This window comes from Esox lucius, chromosome 16 (assembly GCF_011004845.1).
Source record: "Esox lucius isolate fEsoLuc1 chromosome 16, fEsoLuc1.pri, whole genome shotgun sequence".
NCBI classification, from domain to species: domain Eukaryota; kingdom Metazoa; phylum Chordata; class Actinopteri; order Esociformes; family Esocidae; genus Esox; species Esox lucius.
The window spans coordinates 6,916,929-6,941,674 of NC_047584.1; the positions used below are offsets into that span (position 1 = coordinate 6,916,929).

A 24,746-nucleotide genomic window follows, 5' to 3' on the forward strand; every position below is an offset into this window, starting at 1 on the left:
TTCTTCCATCGCAATTTGATTTGGTCTGTGGTCCTCCTCTGGCCAGACTCTATGGCATTCACATTTTCTGTGATTAAAGTCCAAACATCATTTTTCTTTTTGTTGGTATCCTTAGCAGAATTAAAACTTCCCACTATTGTTCCATAATGGCACCGAACACCCTCTAGTAGTGCATTGGTTTCAGCAGCAGTGAAGTTACAGCTTCTTGAGTCCATGGTTCCGTTGCTTTACTATAGTGAACATTGCTCATCAATTATAGGCCTTGGGTCCAATTGCCTCAATTGAACACAAGCCTAAACCAATCAGTTGTAATAGGTGTGTTTGAAACGACCAACTACACAGCCATATAAATCAGCCTTCCTCAGAGGATTCACAGAGAGACAGTGACATGGCAGGTGTTGTCCACCGCCACCACCACTTTGCCAGGTGAGGATACCGTCAAAGGGTGTATGTTGAACGTACCAAGCCACTGGAGCAATACACCACTGAGGAGCTGTATGTCCGGTTTCGCTTTGGGAAGGCTGATATAGAGTACCTTGTGAACCTTCTCAGGCCAAAACTTCAACACAGAACCCAAAGGAGTCACGGTCTGTCTGTGGAAGACCAGATCCTCATTGCTCTCCGATGTTATGCATGTGGGACTTTCTATCAAGTTGTTGGTGACTATATGGGAGTGGTGAAATCAGCTGTGTGTGATGTGGTGAGAGATGTGTCAATCGCACTGGCCAGCCTGGTCAATGAATTTGTTTCTTTTCCAAAGGACAACCAGATTGCCCAGGCCAAGCGCAGCTTTTTTCTTTTGGGGAATATGCCCAATACTATTGGAGCAATCGACTGCACACGTGCATATACAAGCACCTTGTGAGAATGAATGGGAGTTTATAAACAGAAAGGGGAGGCACAGCATCAATGTCCAACTTGTCTGTGATGCTGACGTCATCATCACCAACTGCGTTGTCAAGTGGCCTGGGTCTGTACATGATGCACGCATCCTGAGGGAGAGCGCTCTATATAGAGACCTCCAAACCAACCGACCGGATGGCATAATATTAGGAGACAGTGCCTACCCACTCCTACCATGGCTTATGACTCCTTTTCTAACAGCAAATACACCGGCGCAGGCACGCTTCAACACTGCTCATTGCAGAGCAAGATGTGCAATTGAGCGTTTAAATGGAGTTCTTAAGAGGTGCTTTGCATGCCTTAACTACCTGAGAGCGGAACCACAGAAAGCATGCAACATAACCCTTGCCTGTATTGTCCTGCACAACAACACCCTAACCAACCTCCTGCATTCTGCCAGAACGAGCAAACAGGACTTGCAACAAGGGACGCAATAGTTAGACACTATTTCTGATTTGGATTTGTTTTGGATTTCAAAAATCGGTGATTGCCATTCTTTGCATTTTTTTTGGTTATTCTGTAATCATTGCATGAATCACTAATACATATTCTAAAAAAAAAATATATTTTCGATTGTGATGAATATATATATATCAATTAATGACAGAATAAAATTTATTGTTTTTGGTCAATTTTGACAGCTGTTTGGGGGATTATTTTACGAGGCCAAACTTTTTCTACTTTGCTGTAGGCCTATACTGAAAGGCTGAATACGTTAAACGCCTACCTAATCACTGTAGCCTGACGGATGAACAAATAAAATTAAAACCTTATGAATAAATAGGATATCTTGTAAGATACTGCATGATCCAAATATAGTATTATTTGATACATTTTTAATGTTTTCATTACATTTTGGGCATGAAATCCACACTGAATCCACCCTTCTGATGGGATCAGTTTAATCCAGATTTTTTGGATCAAAGTGATCCAAATCCTACAAAAAAGTTCTGAAAAACCCAAACTAATGGTTTGATCCGGATCAAAACCAAGATTGGATTACGTGATCTAATCCGATTATGTAATCTGTTTTTTCTTTTGAAAAAAACATTTTCAAGATTTGATCCAATCCGTTATCCAAAATCCTAGTGGATAACTTTTGAAAAACCGGGCCCTGGTGACACCATAGGGGTAGGCCGGATCAGTGACAATGACGAGACAGTCTACAGGGAGAAGGTGAACCCCCTGGTGGCATGGTGACCCTCAACGCAAAGAAAACCAAGGAGCTCATTGTGGATTGCAGGAATTCTAAAGGATGCAGTCATGCCCCAGTTCTCATCAATGAAACTGAGATGGAGCATGTGTCCAGCTTCAAATTCCTGAAGAGGTCTCCGAGGACCTCTCCTGAACCATCAACACATCATCCTTGGTCAAAAAGGCTGCACAATCGACAGCAATCGTTTGCCCACTGACAAAGAAATTATCCGCCAATAATTTTAATGGTAGGTTTATTTGAACACTGAGAGACAGAATAACAACAAAAAAAATCAAGAAAAACGCATATCAAAAATGTTAGCTGTCCAAGGATGTCAGGGACAAGATTGTAGACCAATGCTGGAATGGGCTACAATACCATCGCCAAGCAGCTTGGTGAGAAGGTGACAACACAAAATAACTGTCAATCTCCCTCGGTCTGGGGCTCCATGCAAGTTCTCACCTTGTGGAGTTGCAATGATCATGAGAATGGTGATAAATCAGCCCAGAACTACACGGTAGGATCTTGTCAATGATCTCAAGGTAGCTGGGACCATAGTCACAAAGAAAACAATTGGTAACACGCTACGCCGTGAAGGACTGAAATCCTGCAGTGCCCCCAAGGTCCCCCTGCTCAAGAAAAAACATGTACAGGCCTGTCTGAAGTTTGCCAATGAACATCTGAATGATTCAGAGGAGAACTGGATGAAAGTGTTGTGGTCAGATGAGACCAAAATCGAGCTCTTTGGCATCAACTCAACCCGTGTTTGGAGGAATGCTGCCTATGACCCCAAGAACACCATCCCCACCATCAAATATGGAGGTGGAAACATTATGCTTTGGGGGTGTTTTTCTGCTAAGGGGACTGGACAACATCACTGCATCAAAGGGACGATGGACGGGGCCATGTACCGTCAAATCTTGGATGAGGACCGCCTTCCCTCAGCCAGGGTATTGATAATAGGTTGTGGATGGGTATTCCAGTATGACAATGACCCAAAACACATGGGCTAGGCATCAAAGGAGTGGCTCAAGAAGAAGCATATTAAGGTCCTAGAGTGGCCTAGCCAGTCTCCAGACTTTAATCCGATAGAAAATCTGTGGAGGGAGCTGAAGGTTTGAGTTGCCAAACGTCAGCCTCGAAACCTTAAAGACTTGGCGAGAAGATCTGCAAAGAGGAGTGGGACAAAATCCCTCCTGAGATGTGTGCAAACCTGGTGGCCATCTACAAGAAACGTCTGACCTTTGTGATTGCCAACAAGGGTTTTGCCACCAAGTACTAAGTCATGTTTTGAAGAGGGGTTGAATACTTATTTCACTCATTAAAATGCAAATCAATTTATAACATTTTTGACATGAGTTTTTCTGGATACTTTTGTTATTATTCTGTCTCTCACTGTTTAAATAAACCTACCTTTAAAATGATAGACTGATCATTTCTTTGTCAGTGGGCAAAAGTAAAAAATCAGGGGATCAAATCATTTTTTCCCTCACTATACAGTACATGTATACCTCGGGACCACACTGCTGCACATGCTACCTTACTCCTTGAACTTGCCTTGATCACACATTTAGAATGCCATTTGTACCTGCACAACTATTTATCCCACTTGTAACATGCACTATACTTAATACTTACATTTTCTGCCCTCCTTTATTTGCCTTAATTGCACATATAGTATTGCCATTTGTACTGCATGTGCCTTCTTTGCACATCTACACATTCCACTTGTAAGATACATATACTTGTACATTTTCTGCCCTTTTCTATTTGCACTTCTGGTTAGATGCTAACTGCAATTTGTTGAACTGTACTTGTACTTGCTCAATGACAAAGTTCAATCTAATCTCTTAAATAACAAACTCTCCCTTACATGTTTGGATATATGGATATGTATTCTGTACTTGAACACTGTTAACAGATAAAGGTAGCCTAATTTCAGAAATCACACTAAAAGATTATATTTTGCAATTATTTATTAATAAAACATTTACATAAATTGACTTTCAGTCACTCCCAGCTTCAGTAGCTGGTGTTAATCATTTTGGTTGAAATAACTTCATGTAGACATTTCTTGTAACATCAGCACACCATGCTGCCAGGCACTTGACCTCCTCCCTGTAGGCTGACCAGTCAATGTCGTAGATCAGGCCTACCATCGTGGTGTCATCTGCTGAATTGACGATGGTGTTGGAACTGTGTGCAGGAACGCAGTCGTGGGTGAAGAGCAGGGATGGAAATTAGCACCCGCCACCAGCCAAATGCGGGTGATTTTGTGTTGTGGCGGGTAAACTCGCTTCACCTACCGGCCACCGTGGCGGGTAAATAAAAATAGCATACTGTTTCACCCGGACACTTTTACGGAAGAGGATTAGTGCCAAGCAATAATAAAAAAAATAAAACCATCTCGACATTAAAGTCATTATAATGCGAGATTAAACTCATTAAATTTAGAGAAAAAAGTCGAAATACAATCTTGAGAATAAACTCATTAAATATCAAGAATAAAGTTTAATAATCCGTCTTATGGGAAACACGAAACCTTGATGAATCGCGCGTAGGTGAAGCCAGCGATAACCTTGCATTTGTCCACTGGTTGTCAATTCATGCTGGACAAAAGCTAGTACATCGCGCAAATTGGACACATTTTTTTTTTTCTAAAAAGTCCTATCCGCTTGCAAATTCTCTTTTGAATTCGTATGCTAATTATAATTCTGTCATAATTAGCTAATAGTTGATAGTATTTCTTTGTTACTGAAAGAACTTCTATAATATAGCTTGACTAATTGATCCAACTCTGCCATCAGTAGGCTATGCAATGCACACTGATCAAATGCGTTATTCTACATTTAATTTCGACTTTTATTCTCGATATTTCATGAGTTTATTCTCAAGATTGTATTTCAACTTTTTTCTCGAAATATAACAAGTTTTTTCTCGAAACACAACGATGTGACTTTATTGTCGAGATGGTTTTATTTTTTGTATTATTGCTTGGCACTAATCCTCTTTCTTACACTTTAGAGGCGGCAAACATAAAAAAATGTGGCGTTACATCGCAGGCGTTAAGAGGTCCGCTGAGAAAACATCTCAGGAAGAGCCAGTGGACAAAGAGGCGAAAGTCAAAAAACTTTTTTTTAAAGAACGATGGAGAAAAGCACACAATGGGGAGTCCCGCGATTGTTTAGTTTACGACGAGACAAATCTGATAATGTACTGCTCGGTATGTCGTCAACACGCTTCACGTTGTTGGTTAAAAACAAGAAAGTGGCTGGTAAAAACATTGAGTGGCTGGTAGATTTTGAAATCCACCAGCCACAGGGATGGAAATTAAAAAAAAATAATTTCCATCCCTGGTGAAGAGGGAGTACAGGAGGGGTCTCAGCATGCTGCCTTGTGGAACACCAGTGTTCAGGATCAGGGTAGAGAAGGTGAAGTTGTATAACCTGACACACTGGGGTCTTTTGGTTAGGAAGTTCAAAGTCCAGTTGCAGGGAGATGGGCTGATCCCTAGCTTGTTGTTGAAGGAGACATCGCTGGCTGAGGGGGCAGGGTTCTTTGGCCGGTAATCTGTGATGGCTTGGATGCTTTGCCACATGCATCAGGGTTCAGTGCAAGGTTATAATCGTTAACGAAAACGAACGAAAAATGAAAACTAGGTGGGAAAAAACATTGTCGTTAACTGAAATAAAAATAAAAACGAGGCATTACGAAAAAATGATAACTAACTAAAACTGTAATGTGTGGTTGACAAAACTAACTAAAATAAAATTATAGAGTAAATGTTCTTAGTTTTTGTCTTTGTCAATGTCTTTCCTTTTTTAACGCTATTTAAAACATGCAGAGTATTCGCTCAGCTGTGTTTCCGTTCCCTGCTCTCCCTCCGTCTCTCTGTCACTCACATACACACACACACACACACACACACACACACACCCCTCCCATCCGTGCACACTGCGTCTCCATGAGAACGAGTGTTTGACGTTGAAGCAAGTTCGTGAAAGGTTGGTATCTCGTGAACACCTTTACACAATCACACATTAAAAAGTGGTATAAAAATATTTTAAATTCTGAATATAATTTTGTCAGTGTGTTAATGTCTACCCGAGAAGCGATTGCGCCTTCTTTAGAAAGTCGCAAGTTTGAGGTAAAATGCACTTGGGTTGTCGATGTCAAAACACTGTAAGCTGTGATTCAAATATGAAATAATGTTATGTCATTTTTACTTTCACTATGAATGTTTGCTGCTTCAATCCAGATGAGTAGGCAGAAGGCTATTGTATAAATTTAGAATAGGGTGTGAAAATTGTACAGCTGTGGTATTTGTATAGAGTGTGAATTCTGTTTAGAAGATGTGTAACGTTAGATTTTTGGTACGGCGTGTGGATTTTGTAAGGTAACGTTAACGTTAAAGGAATTTCCATGGGGTGTGAATTTGGTAGGCCTCTAGGGCGTTAAATGTTTATATTTTGTGAAGGCGTGAACCATATTTAATATAATAGTTCTGTGTAACATTATTAACAAAGGAATTATTTTAACTATCCCTTTTTTCTGACCTTTTTTAATCTTGCCCCTGACAAATAGCCCATATTACAAAAAAAGACTAAGAGTAACACTAAAACTAATAAAAACTAAACTAAAACTAAGCATTTTCAAAAAATAAAGCAAACCCACTTTAAAAACTAATTAAAACTAAACAGAATTTGAAAACAAAAAGTCAAAACGAAATAAAAATAAAAACTAATGAAAAACTTTAATTACCTTGGTTTGGAGTTGTTGTTGAAGTGCTCCTCAATCTGTAGTTTGTGGTCATTTTTACCCATCTTGATGCCCCTTTTCAGGTTGGCCCTGGATGAGCAGTAGGCCTCTGATGTTGCATCGACGTCAATGTTGCCATGGTAACAGACACAGATATTGATGAAAGTTTTCTGCTTAGGGCAGCATTATGTACTCCATTAACATAATCACCACCCAGGTTAAGGGTTACAGGAGTAGATAAAAACATGGCAGACTCATGGTTCATCAGGCCTATCAGCGCACAGTCTAAGGTGTGTACTATGGTTTGTTTAACTAACTAATTACTATTGATGTTAATTTAATATACAGTTGTTCTTAATGTTAAAATGTTTGCCATTATAGGGGTGGCAAAAAAAAAACTAGTTAACTCATTAACAGGATTTTTTTGCAGTGATGTTTCCAAGCCCCTAGGCTTTAGAGCAAATGGTAATTAGACCCTGTCTAACTTCAGTCACCAGAACACGTTAAACTTTCATCAATATCTGTGTCTGTGACCATGGCAACAGGGACGTCGGTGCAACCTGGGAATAACAGTTTATTATTCTGTTTAAATGTTAAAATTCAGCCTAGCTTATAAAATTCTTAAACTTCTCTCCACAGATTGCATTGGGAAATGAGAGCATGGAAAGGCAAAAATCGAGAATTTCAGAACCAGATAAAGCCCCACCTCCACACCAATAGAGGCTCAAAACATGGTTTTAGGAAAAGTTAATTCGAATGAAAGTGGGAAGATATTGTAATCGCAAGAAGCAAACGTGAAGAAAACGTGTTTGAGCAAAGAAATTTCAAGATCCATAAATTGAGTTAGGCATATACTTTTACCACATTTTAATAAAAAAAATTTATACGACTGAGTTGAGTCGTACAGGGACCTGACAGCCCTTAGCAAAGGACCCAGGACCCCATATTCCCGAAGCACTCTCCACCGGATGCCGCGAGGGACACAGTTGAATGCCTTCTCCAAATCCAAAAAACACATGTGGATTGGTTGGGCAAACTCCCATGAACCCTCCAACACCTCGTAGAGGGTATAGAGCTGGTCCAGTGTTCCACGGCCCGGACGAAAACCACACTGTTCCTCCTGAATCCGAGGTTCTACTATCGGCCGTATTCTCCTCCAGAACCCTGGCATAGACTTTCCCGGGGAGGCTGAGAAGTGTGATCCCCCTATAGTTGGAACACACCCTCCGGTCCCCCTTCTTAAAAAGAGGGACCACCACCCCGGTCTGCCATCCCAGAGGCACTGTCCCTGACCGCCACGCGATGTTGCACAGGCGTGTCAACCAAGACAGCCCCACAACATCCAGAGACTAGAGGTACTCAGGGCGGATCTCATCCACCCCCGGTGCCTTGCCACCAGGAGGAGTTTCTTGACTGCCTCTGTGACTTCAGCCCGGGTGATGGACAATTCCACCTCTGAGCCCTCATCCTCTGCTTCCTTAATGGAAGACGATTAAGGAGATCCTCGAAGTATTCTTTCCACCGCCCAACGACATCCCCAGTTGAGGTCAACAGCTGCCCACCTCTTCTGTAAACAGTGTTGGTAGGGCACTGTTTCCCTCTCCTGAGGTGCTTCCACAACCACCCAGGCTGCAGTCCGCGTGGCCTGCTGGTACCCGTCAGCTGCCTCAGGAGTCCCACAAGCCAACCAGGCCTGATAGGACTCCTTCTTCAGCTTGACGGCATCCCTTACTTCCGGTGTCCACCACCAGGTTCGGGGATTGCTGCCTCGACAGGCACTGGAGACCTTACGGCCACAGCTCCGAGCGGCCATTTCGACAATAGCGGTGGAGAACATGGTCCACTCGGACTCAATATCTCCAGCCTCCCTTGGGATCCAGTCAAAGCTCTGCCGGAGGTGGGAATTAAAGATCTCTCTGACAGGAGACTTGGCCAGACGTTCCCAGCAGACCCTTACCGTACGCTTGGGCCTGCCGAGTCTGTCCAGCTTCCTTCCCCGCCATCGGATCCAACTCACCACCAGGTGATGATCAGTTGACAGCTCCGCCTCTCTCTTCACCCGAGTGTCCAAGACATACAGGTCGATGATCGACTTTGTTGTCGTTTCATCTGACCTGCGGCCTAGGGTGTCTTGGTGCCACGTACACTGATGGACACCCTTATGCTTGAACATGGTGTTCGTTATGGACAAACTGTGACTAGCACAGAAGTCCAATAACTGAACACCGCTTGGGTTCAGATCAGGGGGGCCGTTCCTCCCAATCACGCCCCTCCAGGTGTCACTGTCGTTGCCCACGCGGGCGTTGAAGTCCCCCAGTAGAACGATAGAGACCCCAGTCGGAGCACTTTCCAGCACCCCTCCCAGAGACTCCAAGAAGGTCGGGTACTCTGCACTGCCGTTCGGCCCGTAGGCACAAACAACAGTGAGAGACCTATCCCCGACCCGTAGGCGCAGGGAAACGACCCTCTCGTTCCGCGGGGTAAACTCCAACACATGGCGGCAGAGCTGGGGAGCTATAAGAAAACCCACACCAGACCGCCGCCTCTCACCATGAGCAACTCCAGAGTGGTGAAGAGTCCATCCTCTCTCAAGGAGTGTGGTTCCAGAGCCCAAGCCATGCGTAGAGGTGATCCCGACTACCTCTAGTCGGAACCTCTCAACCTCTCGCACGATCTCGGCGGGGAAGATCTCGGCCTTCCTTGCCAGCGAGGTGACGTTCCACGTCCCTAGAGCTAGTTTCCATGTCCATGGATCGGGTTGTCTAGGCCCCCGCCTTCGACTGCCGCCCGATCCTATCCGCACCTGCCCCTTATGGTCCCTCCTGTGGGTGGTGAGCCCACGGGAAGGCGGCCCCATGTCGCTCCTTCGGGCTGAGCCCTGCCAGGCCCCATGGGAAAAGACCGCTCTTAGTCTGACCCGTCGCCTAGGACCTGTTTGCCTTGGGAGACCCTACCAGGGGCATATAGCTCCTAGGGTCACTCGGGTACTCAAACCCCTCCACCAGGTTAAGGTGGCATTTCATGGAGGGTTGTTCATGTCTATCACATTCCTGCCATGATCATCATAGCATAAACCAAATTCTTAAAATATTGAACACACTTTTAGGACCCATGCCTGTATCTAGATTATTCAAAAAATGCTAACTGAAGAAGAAAATGCCAACTGTGGTGTGGAGGTTGTTGCCAAGATTAAGAACCTTAGCTACTTACACTCCATTCTTGACTGGTGGTGGCTCGTCCATTACTTCGCTAGCTACATGCAGACCCTATGGTGAAGACTTAGACAGTGATTGTGCAAATCATTTTGGTAGTCGTTCTTCCTTTCAAATCATTCACTACCACTTTTTCACACAGAAATAGGAACTACTCAGTGATATCTAGCAAGTAAGCTATTGACTGTAATGTTTGTTAGATAAAACCTGAAAATAAGGATAGCTATCTACGTCTTAACATCTTTTTAGCCAGAAGAAAGTATATATTTTATCAGTGTCATTCGTTCTATAGCTGTGGAAATGTATGGACGTTTATACATGTTGTACTTACTTTGAAAACAAAACGTATAGCTACAGTAATCCATTTACCCTACATACACACTGTCCGCTCACTAGAGCTACAAAACGCATTTTCGAATTAATCTCCAACTAGATCCTGCGAATCCCGAATCCAATGCCAGGGCAGATGTTCTTTGCATCTTGAAGTCCCTTCTTTTGTCTAATCGCTAGCTAAAAACTCTCTCGCTAGCTAAAAACATTGACGAGAAAACTTATAAATGAGGTGTCCGGTTTCCCCATTATTTATGACGCTTCCCTGGCTTCATACAGCTATATACTTCAATTTGATGCATGTTAGGTCTCACAGATCGTTGGGATCACAGATGAGTTATACATACATAACGTAAAACGGTGTAAATTGCTATTAGAACATTGTCTAATCATTGACTTGGCATCGTTGTAAGACGTTTAGTGGAGTCACCCAAATACTAAATACTTAATATTAATAAATTAATATTTGCAGAGACTGATGTTTCCCCAAATACTAGTTGACTGGTTGTCGTTGGCATAAAATAAGAAGATACGCCCTGCCCGAGCGGGCAGTGTGCACGCTAGGTTTAGGCTCGTCGACAGCTCGCCAGAGATTGAGCGATTTGTAAGTTGCGCGAGCGGACAGTGTGCACGTAGGATCCAGCCAACACACACTGCTGGTCATGAAATAATGAATGGGAATGTCAGATCCTGTCGCAACCGGGATGTGACAAGTTACAACGCATAATTTTTTCCAAATGAAAGTATTACGCAAAAAAACACTATTGAAGGGGACAATTTGACACATTTCTAATATTGAGGGTGACATGTCCCCCGGCTCCTACGTCCTTGCCAGGATAGGTATTTTGGTATGATGTGTTACCACCCACCTATATGGTTAATACCAAGTTTTTAATCTTTATGGAAGGTTGGACCCTCCCAAGTTATTCTCAAATTATATTCTTATCATTTGCACCTGATTTGGTGCACCTGATTAAAATTTTTGAAAATTGCATTTTTGTTTATTTTAATTTCAGAAATGGTTTCAAACAAAAAAATATAGAATTGGGTTATCTTTATCCAAAAATGGGCTCAAATATCCATGTTGAAATATGTCAAAAAGGATAGAAACTTTTCAACATGACTATATAATTATATTTTGCTTTAGTTACAATTCAACAAGAATTGCACCAACTGCACTAAGAAATTCAGTTTTTGCTCTTTTCTTTCAGTTTTTCTAATTCTTGCTTAACTCTGGCACTGACAGCTGGACGAGGCACTCTGACTTTGCATATTAGACAATGTTATAATGTATTCCCTATTTACACATCAATTCCTGGCCCCTGTGTGCAATTCTATGAAGCAGGGTATTTAGAAGATAGTTCATTTCAGATTAAATCTCTGATGACACAGGTGAGCAGTGAAGTTCCCATTTTCTGAAAAGTTCCAGTAGTGTAATATGTAGAGAATTGGGTGTCATTTGGGACAACAATATTTACAGCTGAAATTATTTTTCACATAGAAAATCCACCTTCCAGCACATTGGTGCTCACATACACAAACGCTATCAAATCCACTTTGCATGCATTCAATGGGATATTACACTTGATATTTCACACTGATCTTTCCGCCATTTGTAGTGAAAGGAGATGCATGATGGGCTTTTCATTTCTTTTCCTGACAGTTTTCCATTGATCATTTATCAAGCTGGGAACTCAGCGGGGGTATCGATCCAGGGAAATAAAATAAGACTTATGAAATCAAATGTGGGCCGCGATACAGAGTCCGTGGGTCAAAGACAACCATTTGGTATTGCAATTTGCCCCGTGTGTGCGTGCGCGTTTAAATATATAAACACGGACAACAGGAAAATGCAATGCATGCAGAGAATTCCATACACTAACAATGAACTTTGCCAAACCCCCACTTTCTTCTGGTAACAGCCGTTCTGCAGCGAAGCATGCAGTGTTATTGTACTGAGTTAAATGCCTCAAAACCTAATTACTTTAATGTCTGTTGCTGTCTTAAATCACACTTATTGGCACTGTACACTGGTATGTCCTTTACAGAGAAGCTTCCTTCGCGCTGCTTCCAGGGTAATTATTCCAATTGGATATGAGCAATTGCACTTATTGGCTAGGGCACAGCACCGGCTGCCTAGTCTCTGATTCGTTGTCAGGGATGCCTATTGGTGGCTCGCTATTGGGTCCTGGGAGAGTGGGAGTGGAGCTTTCCCTTTCCTCCTCCCGTGATAGAGCGTGTATATGCTAGGACTCTCTTTTGTATTATTTGAGTGACTGCAGGTATTGGTGACTGTGTGTGTGTGTGTGTGTGTGTGTCTAGAAGTGTGTGTGTTGGAGAGTAAAAGAGATAAAAAGAGAGAGGGAGAGAGGCGAGCAGCGTTTCTTCTCCCCCTTCTAGCTTCCCCATTTCCCTGCTCCCTGTCACTCCGTCCTTCCTCCCTTCCCGGACCACCCTGCCTCGAGCTGGATAAGACCCCGGACCTCCCCAGGACCCTCCTCCCCTCACCCCTTTGACTCTCCTCACTTCTCCGACCCGCCTTGTCAACAGAGCAGGTAAGCAGCTCTGCAACAACCAGCGCAAAATCTCCAGGGAAGTGCTCCCGTGGCTTTTTAGCTTTCCTTTTTTTCTTTCCTCTTTGAATCTGTCCTTTTTCTCCATCTCTATTCACCCCCCCACTGTCTGTCTAGCTTTCAAGTTCTCTAGCAGTTCCTGTCAGCGTTAGGGATGTTTTAAAAGTGGAAGGTGAGGGAGATGAAATCTGGGAGGTCAGTGTCTTTTCTCCCTCTAACCGATATCATGCAGAGAGCTTACATTTTCTCCATAATCTCCATGATCTTTTACTATCTCCCTTTGAAATTTCAGGCCCTCAGGGTTCAAGCAGAAGCTAATGCAAGAGAAGTGATTTTGGTCTCTTACTTCAGACCGCTCTGGGTATAAATAGTCTGTGACTGCACGCCATATTTCATTTGCATCCTTAATTGATTTATTCTATTTATTGTCATTTGCAATAACTATTTTAAAATGTGAAAATGCCAGGATGCGCTTGCTATTTCTCCAAATTGTGAATATGCAGGTCCACCAGAAACTAGAACGCATGACATTGCTCAAGCGATAACACAATGTTTGCTACTTGCTTGACTGAAGGGAGCAATCTTTCTCCTGCATGCAGGTCCTACAGTACATTAGTATGGTCTATAAAGCACTCCTGGCAGCAGTAGAAGAAGAGGGGGAAAGCTGCTTATTCCTCCACATAGACTCCACACATCCTGTGCACTAAAGTAATTTTAAGACGTCAATACTACAGGGCCCCTTGAAGGTTTCACCAAATTGTACTTAGCCTCTGATGTTTGGCTATTTCAAAAAGACTTCCCTTGTGGGAAGGGTGACCTTTCTATTTGTGATAAAAAATAAAAAATAAATTGCTCAGAAAAATGCAACTGTGCTAAAGCCTGCTGGGAGTATGGGACCTTCAAGTGAGAGCAACTCTCTTGGGAGAAACAGTGGCTGATATTGTTCTGTGGTGTGCTCACAACTGATTATGAAAGTACCTTCTGAGTACAATGATGTTTGTCCTTTCTACATAAAAACAGCATGCTATAATTTGAAATGGAAATCTCAGTGTGCAGGTTTATATAGCTTTTGTTAAAGTTAAGCGTCAAAGAAGAGGAGTAGATTAGGTGTGTGAATTTTTCAGAAAGAACAGTTGTCTTCATTTACACCAACACCCTATGAGGCCAAACTGACTGTGTGCCAGAGATGGGATCATATGAAATAGGTTCTCCAAATATCCGTTAAGCTACTGGATTTTTAGTTCTGTCAAGAAATGCAGACAAATTCGACTTGAACGTTAAGAAACAACAACAAAGCAGCTATGCTTAGTGGCCTTGGTGGAATCCAAACTCAGTTTTGTTTTCAGCTGGTTCAATTGTCAAACTTGTAATGTTAATACACAGTCAGGTCTGTATTTATTGCCATCCTTGATCAAGCTGAATACAAAAGACTGAAATATTGAGCATATTGTATGCAAATGTTCTTTTCATTATTATTATTTTCTTGAAAAACAACAGAGTTTTAGACAGCCTAGCAGTTAGCATGTGACCAGTAACTTTAATGCTAGTAAATTTGAGAATATTACCAGAAATACTTAGCTATAGAAATGAGATGCCATGGGAGTCTCATTGTTTAATGAGAATTGAGGACCATGTGAGTATACAGCTGCAAAAAACTTCATAAGTCAGACTGTTGCTAAACTAAACACCAGGAAATCCCTTAAAATGAGTTAGTTTACCATCTCCACATTTTACTAACTTTATTTCAACGGTATCTAATTCTGACATTAAACTCACGTTAGCTAACTAGCTAAGCACAGCACAGCCGTAACCTTACCTTCCTTTGCGGGATTTCTGATGTCTCACAGCGTAAGGTAACGCATCAGTAATTTTATTTTTGCATGATTTGCATACAGCTGTCATTTTCCTCCCCGCTACCATATAGCTTCAAATCCAAATGTAACTATTTTCAAAACCCATCCAGATGCCATGATAGCCAGTTCTCAATCATTCCGAATTGTTCACCTAACCTTATCAGCTGATAAGTTCAACTCTTTCTGCTGACTCGGATCATGTCGAGTCGTTCAGTAAAAAGTTTGAATCTTTCGAGTATTTTCGTTTATTTGAGTAGGGCATGAGTCCTACTATCTGTTGCAAATATGTATTTATTTACAATGCTACTTTCTTGATCAACTTTTCTTTGAGTACGTCAAACTAACAGCTGTTGGACGTAGAGTAGGCTTCTGAGCTGGAAACCAGCAGACGGGTAGAACTCTGCTGGCAGACGTTCAAATGAAAGAAATAACCGTTCAATTGAACGATAAAACTGACTGAGTCAGTCGTTCACAAGTCTTTTTTACATAAGGCTCAGTGTACAATTTCATCTGTGTTTATCTTTACAGTCAAAAATCAACTACTACATTAATTATTTTAGACCAACCATGTGTCCAATTATCTCTTGCAAACATGTCGTTATAATGCTACTATCTTGATCTATTTTTATTTGCGAATATAAAACTAACAGCGTATTCCGTGGTTGGGTAGAACGCTGCTGCCAGTCGTTCAAATGAACGAAACAACCGTTCAATTGAAAGATAAAACTGACCGAGTCAGTCGTTCACAAGTCTTTTTTACTCAGGCAAAGGCAGTGGCTCTGTGCTTGTTTTCATCTGTTTTTATTATCAGTAATTAACTAACTATATAAATGATTATAGTCTGCGTTCAATTATCAGTTATAAGCATGTCTGTATGAAGTTCCTGCCTTGATTTATTTTTCTCTGCGAATGTACATAGACGTTGATCGTATAACTGAGCTGGAGGACCGGTTATGCAGCAAGTGATCATGTTGTAGAAATCCATTGTCAAACGTTCGAATGAACAATACAATTGAACGAGTTACTATAAAAAAGGACTTGTGAGTCCCGATTTGTTCAAAACGAAAATAAATAGTTCGCTAACTGCACATCACTAGTTGAGACAACTGAACGCTAGATCTGTGAGCGTCGGGCAGCACGAGCAGAGGTGAGGTGAGAGAGGGCAAAATCTAAACAAGTCTCTCGAATCATACATCCCAGTTAAATCATTGGCATCAAGTCTAAGTCTAGTTGCGAGTATTTTGCAAGCTGTCATTAACGCAGTTGGGAATGGTGTGCAACGAGAGCCGACAAATGCTGTTTTCAAGTCAAGCCCTGTGTTAAAATTGCATAGATTTGCATGACATATATTAGAATATTGTCCAGACAACAGATTATTAGAAGATTACATTACAAATGAAAATGTTCACGTTTGTAATAGGCTTGCTATTAGAAAATATATTTTTTTAGCCCTCTTGATAGGTAAACAGCGACTCTGGGTGAACCTGGCATCCATGCATGTAGCATGTTTTGATAATATAAGAGTTGTAAAATTAAGCCATGTGCATCGGCTATTTGAGCTGTCAGGGTTGATTTTTAAATATTATTTTTTTCAGTGAGTACAACATCAGAATCGCAATGATAAGCACTCTGAATGATGGCATTATAACGCCATTCCAGGTTTCCGATCACAATTCATGTGTAACAAATGGACACGACTATGGAAAGAGTATGATGAGATCGGTACACTCCTAGTAAATAGATCCCCTTCCTTACAATAATTTATTTTGACAATGGGGCTAATTGAGTTATTGATTTTCAAACATTTTGAGATTCTAAGAAATGCTTCAGATGTTACTACTAAACGCTAATCCTACAGTACCAAACAACCAATCTTCACATAACTTTGGCATTTGTGGGGTCTTTAACTGATGCATAAACCATGATATTGTTTCAAAAAAACATATCTGCTCTTGACCAAATAACATTCTAGTGAGTGCGATTTTGCATGTCACAAGTAACATTATTTAGCTGAAAGAATATTTTTGGGATCAGATGATTTAGCAGCTGGTGTTATAGATTAATACAGAGTCACTAACTTTAAATTAATGACTCTGTATGTCAGATATGTTCTAAAGAAAGGTATTTAATGCTAGACAAATGACATCTCACTCATACCTCAACTCCAGCATTTCGATGTATTCTGGTAGTGGCATATTCATAAAGTAAAGAATTATGTCATGCAAATATAAGAACATATTCTTAATGAAAACTCTGCTTAGCTAAAAAAATTTTTAGCTTTTTACAAGCACTTAAATATTCCTGTTTTGAATGTGTAGTTGCTGTTTGGAAGTGAATATGCTGTGCTTTCTCCATTGCCTGGAATAACACTAAACCAATGAATTCTGCGCAATCTCAACATGACTTGCCTTACAAGTGACACTTGCTTGTCACTGAAACCTGGATTTAGTAATGAACGCACAATGTGATCACCGAACATTGACATAAATGAATGGTCTTAAACATACGGTACATAATTATCTGCGAAGTAGAATATGTAGGTTTAGTAACAGTATTTATAGATGCAATTAAAAAGTTCCTTACGTTTACAAAAATGTAAAATGACTTGGTGTCATAAGGAACATATTTGGGATGATAGTGTGGGTTTTGATCACTAGTTATTCATGCCTTCTTATCCATAATTTCAAGCACTGTTGCCTTTGTGCATATCCTATCAATGATCTGAAGAAGGAATTTAAGAGAAGCCATATAGCGTGCACCTAAATACATACTGGAAAAGCATGGGTGTGCTTAAAACAAGGAAAGACTGGAGACACCTCAATAATTTTTAACAAGAGCTGTTGACACTGCAGAACAAATGTAGCTAGTAAAATAATTTAGATGCATTGCTGAAATTGAAATTTCCCAAAAGGGAACCTTGATTTGCATAATATCCAATTTAGTCCTGATCCCATCCCTGCAATTCACTTTTATTTGTTGTGTTTAAAAGTGACTGTGAATCCCACTTCTTGCACTGTTGTTTCCCCAAGTGAACACAAGCTTTGGCAACATCAGGTTCTGTTCCTCCCAGCCTCCATCCCATAGTCCATTCTGAGGTACAGGTGGATTATGTGACCTTGACATTATTGACAATAACAAACTAATGAATCCAGTATTCAGTTCTATGTTACACCAGTAGAAGTCGTTCATAATATATACCATGGCGGCAATTGCAGTAGTATTGATAAAGCTAACTGTTTACTTCAATGGTTGATAGCTGATTACTTGGATTTACCCCAAATTGACATTGCATTGATTTGCAATGCTGCAATTCACTTTTCACCCAAAGATTGCTCAAATATAGAAGGGACCACTAACCGCTGTTTGGTTGTGGTAAGGAAAATCACAGAAACGTAGGGTTAGTAGTTAGTGTATCGTGATGACAGCTAGCTAGCTTAAGAAATGTTGTTACCATAATCAAACCAGCAGAGACGCAAGCAAAGCTATCTTGCTGCAATGATAACTAACAGAATGGCAATTGCTATGCTACAGCTAATTTAACAAACAAGTGATGATCATATATGGTTGACTGACTAATAAGCAGGAAAAATTGAAGCGCTTCATATTTGACCTTGACTTAATATGCCAGGCAATCTAAACCCAGTGACAGCTTTCAAACCATGTCCATACTGCTTACAGCCATTCTATTATGCTACTTCTAGTTCATAAAGCCAGGATGTGTATGTATGATCCCACCTTTTATATTATGCAAAAACATAAATTACACCTCATGTAGTGTTATTGTAATACTGGGGATGGAACTCTATAACACCACTTGAAAAACATTTGTTACATAAAATCTCTTTCTCTGGTATATGTCAACCACTTCCAATCAGTTGCATTGACAGAAAAACATTAATACAGTATAATCATGACACTAAGCCAACTGTCTTTGAAGATCTCTCTTCTTGTCTTGAGCCATGCTCTCGAAGCAGCTGGTCCTTTTGTGCTTTGGCTGCTTCCGCCTGTTCCGGATCTCATGCTGTCCTGGCTCGGTTGTTGCCTCGGTGGCAGTGGCACAACGTCAAAAGGCCTCTGACATTCACTGGCTAATGTCCCCTTGTCTCCTGAAAGAGGTGTAGACCGCACAAATACATACAATAATGGTAGCATGTAGCATGACATATGTAAACAATGCTATCTGACAGAACAGGACAATTTAGGGAAATATTGTTCAGAGTTTGAGCTATGTTGACATTTCCAGTTTTTATCTTTCTCAAATGTAATTTTGAAGGATTTATCCTAGTCACACCTAGATTTTACCTCATATGATGTTGCAATGATATTTTTGCAGTCGCTGAACAGAGTACAGTATATCTGTGGTAAATACATTTTTTCCAAACGCATATTGTAGATTAGAATCCTATAATGATAACGTCTTCATGCATTTTGATGCCATATGGAACCAGCAGCACTGTAAATGCTAGAGCAATTGTGCAACGTTGGCTTAATTGTGTCTCTCCCTCAACTTAGCTCTGATTGGTAAACAGGCCTCCCCGACTGTGCAGGGGCTGTAACTTAAAGGCATACAGCCCATGTCATAATTCATAAGTGAATGCAGCACTGGAGATGGCTGAAATTGAACACTGAACCTTTTCAAAGTTGAGCCTATAGGAGAGAATTATAGCCTGTAAAATCAGGGGCCCTTTGTCTTGGCAGAAAACCCAGTCAGCAATGTAATTTAAGTCGGCGATGGACTGTGAGATCAATGAGGGTTAGAAGCATGGAGAGAGAGGGAGAGGGGAGTGGAGCTTGGAACGTTGCTTTCTGCTGCCAGTGTTAACATGACACTATGTGGTGCAGTTAGGTCATAAATAGGCATGCTAGTACAATGTCAAAATGCTATTTTTATACCTGTTAATACATGGAGGGTTAGGATAAAGGCTCTAGTGGGATTTAACATGGAATATTATTTTTGGCTAGGAACAGGCCTGGATCTGTTGATCAAAGTATGATTTGTGGCATGGGAGACATGCTGTGATTACATTAGAACCTAAAGTGCTGTTCAATCGAAGCTGGTATGCAGGAGTTGTACACTGCTTGTGCTGTCTAAACCCAATGCTTGCAGAGATCAATATTTATTGTTTCCTTGCACAGTGAGAACAACATTGTTTCACATTTTACCTGGATGTCCTGGATGCTGGTATCAATTCAGTGAAAACTTAGTTTCAAAAAGCCAGAGCAAGCGTGAGTTCTAAACCTTTTACATGGTCATTGAGCTAAGTTAGTCACACCTTTCATTGCACGTTCAGTGGTCCCTTTAAAAGCTATGGTCAAAGAACAACTGCACTGTATTGCAGTGTCCTCTTTCACTGAGTCGTGTTTGCAGCTTATGTAGAAATGGGTATCAGCTAATGTCAAGAAAAATGTAATGGATACGCTTAAGCCCTGTCTCTTAGCCTGCACTTAGCACTCACTCTGGCTTTCAGCATTTTTACTCGATTAAAAGCAGCCCTGGAGTTTGAAGCGGGCGGTAGGTGCGAGCACAAGGGCTGACAGCTTAACCGCTGATTATTCAAGCCTCTTAGACTAAGCCACGGCACTCGAGTGATGAACGTCGACTCTCTTCCCCCTTCTCTCCCTCCTCTCAGTCTATCTCTTCCGTCTTCATTGAAGCAGCGGAGTTGAGGAACAGACTGAGGCAGCCCACCGAATGCAGACCTGTTGTCTCGTAGCTCATGGGGATCGGTACATGGCACAGTGATTCACGCAGTGCAGAGGCTTTATATAGACATAATCCACCACAGTGGAATAGCATGGTTGAATGCGAGAGTGCACCGGCCAGACACTCTTGACGCGCCCACTCCTCAGGCCACAGGGGTGAGGTGAGAGTGTGTCACTGGTCACTAAGCAGTAGGGAAAGTCTCACCGGAAGGAGGATATTACAGCGATCCCAAAGCACACCGATGGATATACAACTTGCTTCAATAAAAAAAAAAAATCTCCCAGTCTACCCTGACCTGGTTATACTTTACTATATTTATATTTTATACTATATGTACATTAACATTTTACTTATTTAGCTGACGCTTTTACAATAGTGAGTGCATATATTTCTGACCTGGTCCTCCATGGGAATCGCACCCGCAACCTCTGGCATTGTAAGTGTGATGCAGTACCAACTGAGCTATACTCATCAATAGCAGAGTCCATTCTGAACTTCTCCATCACTGTCTGGGTTGGGTTTGCGTTTCTCATGATGGAGGTGTAAAATGGATTGTATGGTCCGCAGAAAGCGTCATCAGCTGCCACGTACCATTCAGGTCCCACTTGACTTCAGGGCACAGACGTGTGCACATCATCACAGACAACCTCCCACCTCTATCAACCATGGACAAAAAATGTTTACTCCGGCAGGCAGAGAGTAGGCGGGCATTAAAGATCAATCATTTACAAAAAAAATTTGCCCTGTGAACAGTTTATTTTCCATCGCTGTCGACATCAGCAACTGGCCATCTGTACCACATAGATTAATTATTCAGTGAAAATGTAGTTTGGTATGTTCACCAAATCAAGCCACCTCCAAACTGTAAAAAGGTAGCTTTCACTGAAACATTAAACATTCATAATCATTTATCATATAGGATATTCTCACCACCTAATTTATATGATTGTATGTCCACTTGTGTCGATTTGTGTTCTCTGTAAAATACTGAGTATGTGTAAATTCACTTAGCAATTAAAGGTCATGCTGATATATTCTGAAATAAGTGGGTTTATTCAGATACAACCATTCAATAGATGCCAGCAACTCATTTCAAAAAAGCTGGGACAGGGGCAACAAAAGACTTGAAAATTTGTGTAATGATAAAAAAATAACATCTCACTGTAATGAACACAGAGACCAGGGTTGTGTGGTTCCAATTGCAGAAACGCAACTGTCGATTTATTGATGTACAGGGGAGCAGGCAGGAACAAAAACAGCAGAGACGGGCAGTAAGGTTCAGAAACCAGGAGATCAGTCCACGTAGGCAAAGGTACAGGCAGGGATCGGCAGAGAGGAGAAACCAGAAGCAGGCATGCAGGTCACGATACCGGGTGATCAGTCCGCAAAGGCATCAGTACAGGCAGGGGCAGAGGGTAGGAGAATCCAGGGACAGGCAGGCAGGTCGGAATACCGGGTGATCAGTCCACGAAAGTGACAGTACAGGCAGGGCTAGGCGGTAGGAGAACCCAAGGGGCAGGCAGGCAGGTCAGGATACAGGTTTCTGGATAACGAGAGAGGATGGGAATGGGAAGGGAGAGAACAACAGGCTGGGAGTCAAAATGCAATGAGCGATACAAAGACTTGGCAGGTCCACTACGAACAATACCTCACAACTGAGTGGAGGCAGAGAACAGGCTAAGTAGAGAGACCAACATGGCACAGGTGTTCAGTATTCTGGTGATTGGGATCTGGATTGCTGGGTGCATTCATGCATATCGGGAAGTGAGAGCGAAACGTTGGCAGGTGAGGAGCGTGACAGGGAGGAGCTGGATGCGGGACGATGTGAGAACCTCACACCCACAACTAATTTGGTTACTTGGCAACAGGGCATTAATATGACTGGGTATAAAAAGATCATCCCAAAAGATGGGGGGGGGTGATCTTTTTTTTTTTGTGTTAAAACTACCATGTAATGACTGAGGCGAAGTGGAAAACTGTCCTGTGGTCTGATGAATTTTTTCCCATATTTATGGGAAATATGGATGCCACATCCTCCAGGCTAAAAAGGAGAGGGACCATCCGGTTGTTTTCAGCACACAGTTCAAAAGCTAGCATCAGTGATGGTATGGGGGTGAATTAGTGCACATGGCATGGGTGATTTGCACATCTGTGAAGGCACCATTAATTCTGAACAATATATAGAGGTTTTGGAGCAACATATGCTTTTTCAGGGAAGGCCTTGCTTATTTCAGCAAGACAATGCCAAAACAACATTATGCACATATTACAACAGCATGGCTCCATAGTAAAAGAGTCCAGGTGCTAAACTGGCCTGCCTGCAGTCCAGACCTGTCACCCATTAAAACATTTGACCCATTATGAAATTAAAGATATGACAACAGAGATCCTGAATTGTTAGGCAACTGAAATCCTATAACAAGCAAGAATGGGAAAACATTTCACTTTCAAAACTACAGCAATTGGTCTCATCAGTTCCCAAATGCTTACAGAGTGATGCAACACAGTGGTAAACATGCCCCTGTCCAAATGTTCTTGAAACGTGTTCCTGGCAAAATGGGCAAAAACATAACATTTCTCAGTTTCAACATTTGAAATGTTGTCTTTGTACTATTTTTAATAGAAAGTAGGAATGAATGGTATGCACATTATTGCATTCTGTTTTTATTTGCATTTTACGCTGCGTCCCACCGTTTTTAGAAACAGGGTTGTAGTTATGAATATGAGTTACAGAATGTGTCTGAAACACATCTCCGGGTGTGGTTGCACCATCTTCACTTTTGTACAAGTGACAACGGCTTGCCGACACAGCTGATCTTTGTAAAGTTTTTGTAAAGAATGTTCAGAAAATAATTAAGATGGTGAATTATTCTTTGGGATCTTATTTTGTCCGGTTTTATACAACTTTAAAGAGTATTCCTCGTACCCTCCCTTCACTTGATCTCCCGGCTTCTGCCACTATCGTGTCAGAAAAGGAATTAAAAAATAACATGAATATGCAAGGAGTTCTGAATTCTGTTCTTAAAAGAAAAAAAAAGAATATGGCTTCTGTTGTCTATATCAAATTACATACAAAGCATCTCTAGAAGGCTCACTACGATTGGATTGAACAAGAACCTTTGCACATGTTTTAAATACATGGGTACTCCTCCTTGGTTATATTTTTTCCTGACCAGGGATGATAATCAGGTTGTTTTGGAAGCAACAGATCAGAAAAAAGATTTTCCTTTGTATGTGGGCTGTGTTGCACTGTCCCTTTGGACTCATTGGCAAAGCCTTGGACCACAGCACAGTGATACACCTGCTGGACAGATTGGACCCAGTCGGGGTGGAAATGAAAAACGTGTAGGCTGCCACTGAGGCGCCATCGCTGACTTTTTGTTCAGCTGAAGCACAACAGCTTAAGGATACCCTCTGCCTAATCTACAGTAGTATGAACATGAAACACCAGATATTGTACTGTCAGTGTTTGGTCCCCTTTCCCATTCAGAGAGAATTGTGGATGTGCAACCCCCCCACCCCCACCCCGACTTGCCTGACACACTTTCCTTGAGCTATAGTTTTTTTTTTGTCTCCTAAGGCATCCGCAGAGCACGCTAAGTCAGCAAGAACGCAGCCGAGTGTGCATAAGCAGATGTAGAAAAGGAGTGGACGGCTTTAGGGAGACTGAGAAACACTTCCCTCTCAGCTGTTTGCTGGGAACAGTGCGTCTTTGTCTTCTCGGTCTCTCAGAGAAACTTAATCCTATTCAAATATCATAACATACTTTATCCCAGCTACCTCAATCTCTGATCTAATTCATTAGTAACTAGAAGTTCCAGACCCCCAAGCTCAAATTGATCAAAACTTGCCACCAGATTTTAATTTGAGACAAATCGGCATGCCCCTTTGGCATTAAAATAATTTATGTTTCATGTGAATTTAGTAAAAACAAATGTTTTATGATACAAGTTTACTGTTTTCTGGTGTAAACATGCTACTTTACAATGCTTGAAAAACATTTTACTTCTAGCATTTTGTTTCATATTTTTAATCTATTAACAACCTGAACCCATATTTTACTGCTTATTTTACCCATGTACTGCTATGCTAAAGGCTATGTTTTTGCTAATACATTGTGGACCATGGGAGAATATCTCTGGCAATGTGTCTTTGTCTCTTTTGTTTCCTTCCCACTGATCAGACACACAGACAGGGGAGATCAATGTAAGAAAATCT

The 24,746-nt window shown here is 41.5% G+C and overlaps 1 protein-coding gene across 4 annotated transcripts in view; it reads left to right on the plus strand.

The window, feature by feature from the left end:
• Positions 1-12,669: 12,669 nt before the first annotated feature.
• The window catches only part of LOC105007398 (poly(rC)-binding protein 3), a 152,588-nt gene continuing 140,511 nt past the window's right edge, over positions 12,670-24,746 (plus strand). For all 4 annotated transcript variants that reach the window (XM_013131193.4, XM_020055033.3, XM_020055034.3 and 1 more), the window contains exon 1: positions 12,670-12,953. The gene's annotated coding sequence lies outside the window, so the exon portion shown is untranslated. The remainder of the gene's footprint in view (positions 12,954-24,746) is intronic.